Genomic DNA, 11,014 nt, shown 5'->3' on the forward strand with positions numbered 1-11,014 from the left:
AATTGTCCCAGGGATACACCACGACACCTGATTTGCTCCAGCTATCGCTACATGGCATTGCCCATGTACCTTTAAGGATGTATGCTCCAGAATGTCCAAATCTCCCTATCGCCTCCATATTCAAGGCCTTTCCCTGGAGAGTGTATGAACGTTGAGTGCGACCTCCCTTCTCCTCCTCCCCCCACCCCTCCCCTCGGACCGACCTCTCACCCCTCCCCTCGGACCGACCTCTCACCCCTCCCCTCGGACCGACCTCCTCCTCCCCTCGGACCGACCTCTCACCCCTCCCCTCGGACCGACCTCTCACCCCTCCCCTTGGACCGACCTCCTCCTCCCCTCGGACCGACCTCTCACCCCTCCTCTTGGACCGACCTCTCACCCCTCCCCTTGGACCGACCTCCTCCTCCCCTCGGACCGACCTCTCACCCCTCCTCTTGGACCGACCTCTCACCCCTCCCCTCGGACCGACCTCTCACCCCTCCCCTCGGACCGACCTCTCACCCCTCCCCTCGGACCGACCTCTCACCCCTCCCCTCGGACCGACCTCTCACCCCTCCCCTCGGACCGACCTCTCACCCCTCCCCTCGGACCGACCTCTCACCCCTCCCCTCGGACCGACCTCTCACCCCTCCTCTTGGACCGACCTCTCACCCCTCCCCTCGGACCGACTTCTCACCCCTCCCCTCGGACCGACCTCTCACCCCTCCCCTCGGACCGACCTCTCACCCCTCCCCTCGGACCGACCTCTCACCCCTCCCCTCGGACCGACCTCTCACCCCTCCCCTCGGACCGACCTCTCACCCCTCCCCTCGGACCGACCTCTCACCCCTCCCCTCGGACCGACTTCTCACCCCTCCCCTTGGACCGACCTCCTCCTCCCCTCGGACCAACCCCCACCCTCCCCTCAGACCGACCTCCCTGCCCCCTCCCCTCGGACCGACCTCTCACCTCTCCCCCTCCCCGCAGACCGACCTCCCTGCCCCCTCCCCTCGGACCGACCTCCTCCCCTCAGCCCGACCTCCTCCTCCCGCCCCCTGGACCGACCTCCCCTCGGACCTTCTCCGCCCTCTCCCCTCGGACCTTCCCCGCCCCCTCCCCTCGGACCGACCTCCTCCCCCCTGCCCTCAGCCCGACCTCCTCCTCCCCCCCTCCCCTCGGCCCGACCTCCTCCTCCCCCCTCCCCTTGGCCCGACCTCCTCCTCCCCCCCTCCCCTCGGCCCGACCTCCTCCTCCCCCCTCCCCTTGGACCGACCTCCCCCCTCTCCTCGGCCCGACCTCCTCCTCCCCCCTCCCCTTGGACCAACCTCCCCCCTCTCCTCGGACCGACCTCCTCCTCCCCCCTCCCCTCGGCCCGACCTCTTCCTCCCCCCCTCCCCTTGGACCAACCTCCGCCCTCCCCACGGCCCGACCTCCTTCTCGCCCCCCCCCCCCTCCCCTTGGACTGACCTCCGACCTCCTCCCCTCGGACCGACCTTCTCCCACCTCCATGGCCTTGACCTGACCTGACCTGTCCCCGCCTCGGCCCGATCTCCCCCCTCCTCGGCCCGATCTCCCCCCTCCTCGGCCCGATCTCCCCCCTCCTCGGCCCGATCTCCCCCCTCCTCGGCCCGATCTCCCCCCTCCTCGGCCCGATCTCCCCCCTCCTCGGCCCGATCTCCCCCCTCCTCGGCCCGATCTCCCCCCTCCTCGGCCCGATCTCCCCCCTCCTCGGCCCGATCTCCCCCCTCCTCGGCCCGATCTCCCCCCTCCTCGGCCCGATCTCCCCCCTCCTCGGCCCGATCTCCCCCCTCCTCGGCCCGATCTCCCCCCTCCTCGGCCCGATCTCCCCCCTCCTCGGCCCAGACGTTCTGAAATACCTGGAATCCGGAACGGCCTGGGTCCCGAGGTCGTGTACAGTCGTGTTTATCAGCCCGGAGATGGGGGGGAAAAGATACGTCCCACCAGCAAAGCTAGGTTTAAAAATATACACAACATGCCCACCCGAGTGCCCCCGGCAGATAATGGAGAGCGTACTCACTCTTGACACACTTTTTATTTAGAATTTCATTAATTTCCCAGTAGAAATGCCCATGTTTTCCATTAAACAAGAGACAAATATATAAGTGCGGACAAACGGACTCCCCTCAGGTCTCCTGAACGTGATATGTCCCCGGCCCTCAAATCACCGGTCCCCGATGGTCTCTCCGACCTGAACCCGGACCGGATGTCTTCTCCCGAATACCCAACCCTGCCCGACTCATCCACCTGAAGATCAGTATCAGAGAAAGGACCATCTCGCCACCCCAGGACTTGCAAAGTGTTTCGCCTCTCATCCCACAAGAGGCCAACTCCCGACAGTGCAGCGGAGGCTCCTTGAGAACCGGCACTGGGAGTGTCGGGTCAAAGGTGATGGTGCTCGATTCTACGAACCCACGGCCTGACTACGGGGCGAGCGCGGGAACAACTGGCCCACGGCTGTTTGTCAACGCTACCAGTGCCGATTCTCCCCGGCAAGAAAGACACCTATTGTGGAAGAACCACGTGTTTGTACAAAATTCATTCCCTTGGGCCACCGAAATCCTCGAGGACAACCGAGATTTCCCCTCACACTGCCGCACACCTGTTGGCCATCGCAGTTTCACCCCTCACCCCCCACCCCCCGTGTCACGTAAACCACAGGAGACGGTTGACATCAGTCAACTATTTGCTCGAACGTTCTTCAGCCGCGGGAAGTCCAGTTCACAGAAAGACTTGCTCCAGGTCGGCATCCGATGCTGAGAGACCAGACACGGTGGGACCACCCAACACGGGGCGGGGGGGGAGGGGGGATCCGAAGGTTCACGGGGTTAACGGAGCGGCCAACGGAGGGGATGGGTAACGTGGCCGCGGGCGGTGTCGGCAGAGAGGGGTGGGCTGCACCTGAATCGTCCGAGCGAACGAGCCCCCTAACTGGTCAGCGCCGGTTCGAACCCCATCGGCCCACTGCCGGCCTCTGAAACAGAACAGAAGTGACACGTTCAGCGATTAGTAAAAGAGCATTCGAAGATCAGGATCTCAAACCCGGCACCAAGCTCATGGTCTACAGAGCAGTAGTGATACGCGCCCTCCCATAAGAACATAAGACACAGGAGCAGGAATCGGCCATTCGGCCCCTCGAGCCTGCTCCACCATTCAATAAGATCATGGCCGATCCGATCATGGACTCAGCTCCACTTCCCCGCCCGCTCCCCATAACCCTTCACTCCCTTATCGCTCAAAAATCTGTCTATCTCCACCTTAAATATATTCAATGACACAGCCCTCCACAGCTCTCTGGGGCAGAGAATTCCACAGATTTACAACCCTCTGAGAGAAGAAATTCCTCCTCATCTCAGTTTTAAATGGGCGGCCCCTTATTCTGAGACTGTGCCCCCTAGTTCTAGTCTCCCCCATCAGTGGAAACATCCTCTCTGCATCCACCTTGTCGAGCCCCCTCAGAATCTTACACGTTTCAATAAGATCCCCGCTCATTCTTCTAAACTCCAATGAGTATCGGCCCAACCTACTCAACCTTTCTTCATAAGGTTCCAGCTCCGGTTCCAGCACCGGTTCCAGTTCTGGTTCCAACACCGGTTCCAGTACAGGTTCCAGTTCTGGTTCCAGCTCCAGTTCCAGCACCGGTTCCAGTTCTGATTCCAGCACCAGTTCCAGTTCTGGTTCCGGCTCCGGTTCCGGTTCCAGTTCTGGTTCCAGCACCGGTTCCAGTTCTGGTTCCGGCTCCGGTTCCGGTTCCAGCACCAGTTCCAGTTCTGGTTCCAGTTCTGGTTCCAGCACCAGTTCCAGTTCTGGTTCCAGTTCTGGTTCCAGCACCAGTTCCAGTTCTGGTTCCAGTTCTGGTTCCAGCTTCGGTTCCAGTTCTGGTTCCAGCACCGGTTCCAGTTCTGATTCCAGCTCCGGTTCCAGCACCGGTTCCGGTTCCAGTTCCAGTTCTGATTCCAGCTCCGGTTCCAGCACCGGTTCCAGTTCTGGTTCCAGCACCGGTTCCAGTTCTGATTCCAGCTCCGGTTCCAGTACCGTTTCTCTGAAAGAGCTGGCCACGCCCACCTGCTCTTTTCCTGTAGCCCTGGAAATTTTTCCTTCTCTGGAATATACCCAATTCCCTTTTCCCGAACCAGTCGTGCATCCTGATATACTCAGTTACATTACAGACTTAAAAAACACAATGAGAGCTGACTACATTGAGAGAGACATACACAGACCCGAAGGGGCTGACTGAGAGTCCGTTTAAAAGGATTGCCGACATATATTTACTTTAAAAAAAAAATGAACAACAGGTTGAAAGCAATCTTTTTGTTTTAAAGCGAAAGGAGACCTGGAGCTTGAAATTTACATGCAGTTGCAATTGCCCTCTGACTGACCCGGGTAGCTTATAATTTGCTGCAGTGATGTGGACTGGCTGATTAAAACCGGCTTAGCAGCAGAACTGAAGGTGGTGTTGGACTTTGTCGCTGATGTCTGCTCTTGTTGACAGTTGCCTCCCGAGGTGTGGAAAATGGTCCAGGTTGTCCAAGGTCCCATCACTGGATCCCGATAATCGGGGCGGGATAGTGCTGTGTGGCGGAGGCAGCTTAGTGGGGAACCTTTGTCTTCACAGATGTTCTGTGTTAGGCCCATGCTCTCGTACACTTCGGTGAAGGTGTTGATGATGGTAAGCGTCGTCCGCGTACTGTAACTCGATGACACAAGGTGGGACGGACCTTGGATCCGGACTAGAGGCGAACAAATTCCCGCCCGGCCTGTGGTTTAGCTCCCCTCCAGCGGGGGCTGGTCGAGGGCGAGATGGGAGCAGGGAGTCTCGTCGCCGGAAGCCGAGTGCAAACAGCGGACGGAGCACCAGGGCAACCCAAGCACACAACCCCCCCCCCCACCGTCCACCCCACCTGTGGACAGGGACTGTCGGTCCCCACTTTGGTCTCAAGTCACCCCCAGAACTCGTGTTAGTGTTCCTCCACAACCGAGGGGGGGGCGGGGGTGGGGGCGGGGGAAGAAGAAACAGCAGCTGAACATCGCAATGGTGACCCTGATCCTGTGGGCCCCACTTGTGTCATGCGCACAGCAGCGAGACAGCGAGCTGACAGGGACACACAAGCCCACACACTGCGACACACACAGATTCGCCTCAGCAGCAGAATAGTGCACTGGGGTAGGGAGGGGAGGGGGGGCGTTACTCCCGTCCACAACTTCACCTGCACCGTGAGCAACTCCACGGGAGGCCCACTAGTATTATACATGGCAGCTGGACGTTGCAGACAGGGCCAGCCGACATAACCCACACCTCCGCCGCAGGAGAACAATACACGGGGTGTTGTAACGGTGGGGCGCTCCAGTCCACGGAAAGGAAAACAAAAGACTCGCATTTCGATAGCAATTCTTTCACCGTCTCAGGACGTCCCGAAGCGCCTCTCAGCCAATAACGTACTTTTTTGGCGTGTAGTCACTGTTGTCATGGAAAGGGGGCAGCCAATTAGCACACAGCTAGCTCCCACAAGCAGCAATGTGATAATAACTAGATTATCCATTCTTCCGATGATAAATGTTGGGGCCCAGGACACCGGTGACGAAGTTTCCCCCGCTCTTCTTCCAACACTGGTCGTGGGATCGTTCAAATCCACCCGAGAGGGTAGGCAGGGCCCTCGTTTTACTGTCTCATCCGAAAGACAGCACCTCCGACAGAGCAGCACTCTCTCAGTACTGTCCCTCCGACAGTGCGGCGCTCCCTCAGTACTGCCCCTCCGACAGTGCGGGGCTCCCTCAGTACTGCCCCTCCGACAGTGCGGCGCTCCCTCAGCACTGCCCCTCCGACAGTGCGGCACTCCCCTCCGACAGTGCGGCGCTCCCTCAGGACTGGCACTGGGAGTAACAGCCCTGGATTATGGAGCTCGAGTCTCTGCAGTGCGGAGTGAAACACACGGCCTTCCGCCTCAGAGGCGAGGGTGTGACTCGCTGAGCCCACGGGGCTGACTCCAGAACTAAACACACATTGAAACAAAGATGGGACGAGACGTTAAAACGAGATCGCTTCCTCCCTCTCGTCTCTCCCGCGCCCCCCGCCAAACCCACAAATGATCAATTCACCAACCGCCAGCATTCGAAACCCGCCTCGTAACTCGACCTCGTACAACAACCCCCCTTTTTTTTTAAATACAGAACTCACCGCCACCCTTTCCAGGGGTACATGGCGAGCGGCTAGACGTGTTGGACCAGGGTTGGGATAAAGGTGTTGTGTTTGGTTCTGTGGTACAGATGTAGAGGCTCCTGGGAAAAGAAGAGCGGGCAGGGGGTCAGGGGTCAGTGAACCTGTGTCACCGTTAGCGTCTCAGAGTGGGGGGCGGGGGGGGGGGGGCGGAACAGGCCACCCCCAACCCTTCACCTCCCAGCCCCAAGCCCTCAACGCGAATTCCTCGCCCTCCCTCGAAGGTGGCCCAGGTGAGACAATTTCCGGCCCGTTCAAAACCAACAGGGCTGCGGGAGCACTTTCGCCTCACGGGACTGTAGCACTTCCAGGTGGTGAGATTGGCAATAAACGCCACAGGGCCATGCCAGTGGCGGCTGCAACCACCCGAGAATGAATCGGGTAACCGAGCCCAGGCAGTGACTTGTTAGCGGCATATTCAACCGCAGCAGGAATCGCATTTCACAAACACACACGTACAGGGACTCCCAAGCTACCGTGACTGGATAGTGATCGAGGGATCCTGATTTCTCCTCCCCCTTCCCACCACCTGAACCCAGGCGAACTGTAGCCCCCCCCCCCCGACAAAGAGCTACCCAGCCTAATCCCACTTTCCCGCTCTCGGTCCGTAGCCCTGTAGGTTACAGCACTTCAAGCGCACGTCCAAGTACTTTTTAAATGACACCCTCAAAGCCTCCCTGATAAAGTGCGACTTCCCCACCGACACCTGGGAGTCCCTGGGCCCAAAGACCAGTCCCGCCCCTAAGTGGAGGAAGTGCATCCGGGAGGGGCGCTGAGCACCTCGAGTCTCGTCGCCGAGAGCGCGCAGAAAGCAAGCGCCAGGCAGCGGAAGGAGCGTGCGGCAAACCAGTCCCACCCTCCCCTTCCCTCAACCACTGTCTGTCCCACCTGTGACAGGGACTGTGGTTCCTGTATTGGACTGTTCAGCCACCTGAGAACTCACTGTTAGAGTGGGAGCAAGTCTTCCTCAATTCCGAGGGACTGCCTCTGAGTGATTGAAATGTGGTGAGGGTTTCTGCCTCTACCATCCTTTCAGGCAGTGAGTTCCACCCCAGACCCTCACCACCCTCTGGGTGAAGACATTTCCCCTCAAATCCCCTCTAAACCTCCCCCCAATTACTTTAAATCTCTGCCCCCTGGTTGTTGACCCCTCTGCCAAGGGAAACAGGTCCGTCCTATCCACTCTATCCTGGCCCCTCATCATTTTATACACCTCAATCAGGTCTCCCCTCAGTCTCCTCTGTTCCAAAGAAAACAACCCCAGCCTATCCAATCTTTCCTCATCGCTAAAATTCTCCAGTCCCGGCAACATCCTGGTAAATCTCCTCTGTACCCTCGCTAACATTTGCATAGTGCCTTCCTCCACCTGGGAATGTCCCAAAGCACTTTACGGCCAATGGGGAAACTCTTTATTTGACACTGTTGTAATGTAGCAAACCGCGGTCCCCAGATTTGCGCACAGCTCCCTGCTCGCGGCTGGGGATCAACTCAGATCGCGGATAACACCTAGACACAGGGCGACCGCTGCAGGACAGGGAGCCCGATCGGAGGGAGGCGTCCGCTGTAAGGTCAGCTGGTCAGCGATGAGCAGGAAGGGGCTCGAGGTCTCCCGTACACCCCCCCCCCCGGCCCTTACATTAACCCAACTGTGCACGGAGCGCCAATGGGGGAAACAGGGTCTCGAGTCTTGAGATTTCCCCCCCGGGGGGCAGGAGGTTGAAGTCGGCCCCCTGCCCTCTCACCTTCCCGTCCAGGCCGGGGCCCAGAGGCTCACAGCCCTCGTCCTCAGAGTCCGAGATGACGTCTAGCAGCTCGATGCTGTGTGGTGTCGGGCCCGAGATCTGGAGGGAGATCGCTGAGCGAGAGAGAGAGAGAGAGAGAGAGAGACAGACAACGCGGGCAAGGTTAAAGAACTTCATCGAACCACAGACATTTACAGCAGGGAAGGAGGCCATTTCGGCCCATCGTGTCCACACCGGCCGACCAAGAGCTACCCAGCCTAATCCCACTTTCCCGCTCTGGGTCCGTAGCCCTGTGGGTTACGACACTTCAGGGGCACATCCAAATGTGGTGAGGGTTTCTGCCTCTACCCCCCTTTCAGGCAGTGAGTTCCCCCCCCAGACCCCCACCGCCCTCTGGCTGAAGACATTTTCCCTCAAATCCCCTCTAAACCTCCCCCCAATTGCTTTAAATCTATGCCCCCTGGTTGTTGACCCCTCTGCCAAGGGAAACAGGTCCGTCCTATCCGCTCTATCCAAGCCCCTCATCATTTTATACACCTCAATCAGGTCTCCCCTCAGCCTCCTCTGTTCCAAAGAAAAACAACCCCAGCCTATCCAATCTTTCCTCATCGCTAAAATTCTCCAGTCCCGGCAACATCCTGGTAAATCTCCTCTGTACCCTCTCCAGTGCAACATCCTGGTAAATCTCCTCTGTACCCTCTCCAGTGCAACATCCTGGTAAATCTCCTCTGTACCCTCTCCAGTGCAACATCCTGGTAAATCTCCTCTGTACCCTCTCCAGCATTTACATAGCGCCTGTCAGCACCTCAAGACATCCCAAAGTGTTTTACAGCCAATCGAGCCCCTCTTTTGTTTTTCACTGTTGTAGTGTAGGAAACCGCGGTAACCAGATATGCGCACAGCAAGAGACCACAAGCAGCACGTGACGCTGATTGACCAATAAATATTGGCCTCCAGGGCACAGTGGGGAGAACTACCTCCCCCCCACCCCACCCAAGGTCTTCTTCCAATAGTGGCCGTGGGATTTTTCACATTCACCCTGAGGGGGAGCAGAAGGGGACCTCAGTTTAACATCTCGTTCAGAAGACGGCCCCTCCCGACAGTGCGGACACCAGGAGTGTCAGCCATGGACTCTCGGCCCCCCCGAGTCCCTGGAGAGAGGACTCGACCCCACGACCTTTTTGACTCCGAGGCGAGAGTGAGACCCACTGAGCCATGGCTGGCTTTTCTGAGGAGAAACCCCGGGTAGAGCAAGGGCAGTGGGCCAGGTCGCTGGCAATGGACTTCCTATTGACTGAAAAGGCAGTTCTCCCTGTCACCGCACAGTATTCACACTCCCCACTTTAGAACACAGGAACAGGAGGAGGCCATTCAGCCCCTCGGGCCTGTTACATAGGAACAGGAGGAAGCCATTCAGCCCCTCGGGCCTGTTACACAGGAACAGGAGGAGGCCCATTCAGCCCCTCGAGCCTGTTACACAGGAACAGGAGGAGGCCATTCAGCCCCTCGAGCCTGTTACATAGCAACAGGAGGCCATTCAGCCCCTCGAGCCTGTTACATAGGAACAGGAGGCCATTCAGCCCCTCGAGCCTGTTACATAGGAACAGGAGGAGGCCATTCAGCCCCTCGAGCCTGTTACATAAGAACAGGAGGAGGCCATTCAGCCCTTCGGGCCTGTTACACAGGAACAGGAGGAGACCGTTCAGCCCCTTTTCCACCATTTAACTATCTACCCGCCTTGGTCCTGTAACCATTAATACCCTTACCCAACAAAAATCTTATCAATCTCAAGCAGTTTCCAAATTTACACTGGCCTTTGTGTGAAGGAATGCTTCCTACTCTTTCAAATCATCTTAAACACCTCAATTAGATCATCCATTAATCCTCGATACTCGAGGGAACATAAGCTCAGCCTATGCAGCCTGTCCGCATAATTTAGCCCCGGTATCATTCTGGTGAGTCTGCACTGCAGCCCCTCCAAAGCCAATATAACCCTCCTGAGGGGCGTTGCAAGAGCTGAACACCGTTCTCCAGATGGGGCTAACCAGAGCTCGGTACAACTGAAGTATCACCTCCACCCCTCTGTAAACCTGAGCTCATCCAAAACTCGGCTGTCCCGTGTCCTAACTCACACCGAGTCCCGCTCAACCATCACCCCCTGTGCTCACTGACCCGTGTCCTAACTCACACCCAGTCCCGCTCACCCATCACCCCCTGTGCTCGCTGCCCCGTGTCCTAACTCGCACCAAGTCCCGCTCACCCATCACCCCCTGTGCTCACTGCCCCGTGTCCTAACTCGCACCCAGTCCCACTCACCCATCACCCCCTGTGCTCGCTGCCCCGTGTCCTAACTCGCACCAAGTCCCGCTCACCCATCACCCCCTGTGCTCACTGTCCCCGTGTCCTAACTCGCACCAAGTCCCACTCACCCATCACCCCCTGTGCTCACTGCCCCGTGTCCTAACTCGCACCCAGTCCCACTCACCCATCACCCCCTGTGCTCACTGCCCCATGTCCTAACTCGCACCCAGTCCCACTCACCCATCACCCCCTGTGCTCACTGCCCCGTGTCCTAACTCGCACCCAGTCCCGCTCACCCATCACCCCCTGTGCTCACTGCCCCATGTCCTAACTCGCACCCAGTCCCACTCACCCATCACCCCCTGTGCTCACTGCCCCATGTCCTAACTCGCACCCAGTCCCACTCACCCATCACCCCCTGTGCTCACTGCCCCGTGTCCTAACTCGCACCCAGTCCCGCTCACCCATCACCCCCTGTGCTCACTGCCCCGTGTCCTAACTCACACCCAGTCCCGCTCACCCATCACCCCCTGTGCTCACTGCCCCGTGTCCTAACTCACACCCAGTCCCGCTCACCCATCACCCCCTGTGCTCACTGCCCCGTGTCCTAACTCGCACCCAGTCCCGCTCACCCATCACCCCCTGTGCTCGCTGACCCGTGTCCTAACTCGCACCCAGTCCCGCTCACCCAACACCCCCTGTGCTCACTGCCCCCGTGTCCTAACTCGCACCGAGTCCCACTCACCCATCACCCCCTGTG

General features: G+C 58.7%; 1 long non-coding RNA gene across 1 annotated transcript in view; it reads right to left on the reverse strand.

Moving 5' to 3' along the window:
* Window positions 1–2,019: 2,019 nt before the first annotated feature.
* Window positions 2,020–11,014, reverse strand: part of LOC139235597 (uncharacterized) — a 9,593-nt gene continuing 598 nt past the window's right edge. Inside the window, exons 2-4 of the long non-coding RNA XR_011588478.1 lie at window positions 7,954–8,066; window positions 6,173–6,273; window positions 2,020–2,971 (exon numbers count right to left, since the gene is read on the reverse strand). This is a non-coding gene — a long non-coding RNA (uncharacterized lncRNA). The remainder of the gene's footprint in view (window positions 2,972–6,172; window positions 6,274–7,953; window positions 8,067–11,014) is intronic.

Source organism: Pristiophorus japonicus, chromosome 23 (assembly GCF_044704955.1).
Source record: "Pristiophorus japonicus isolate sPriJap1 chromosome 23, sPriJap1.hap1, whole genome shotgun sequence".
NCBI lineage: Eukaryota > Metazoa > Chordata > Chondrichthyes > Pristiophoridae > Pristiophorus > Pristiophorus japonicus.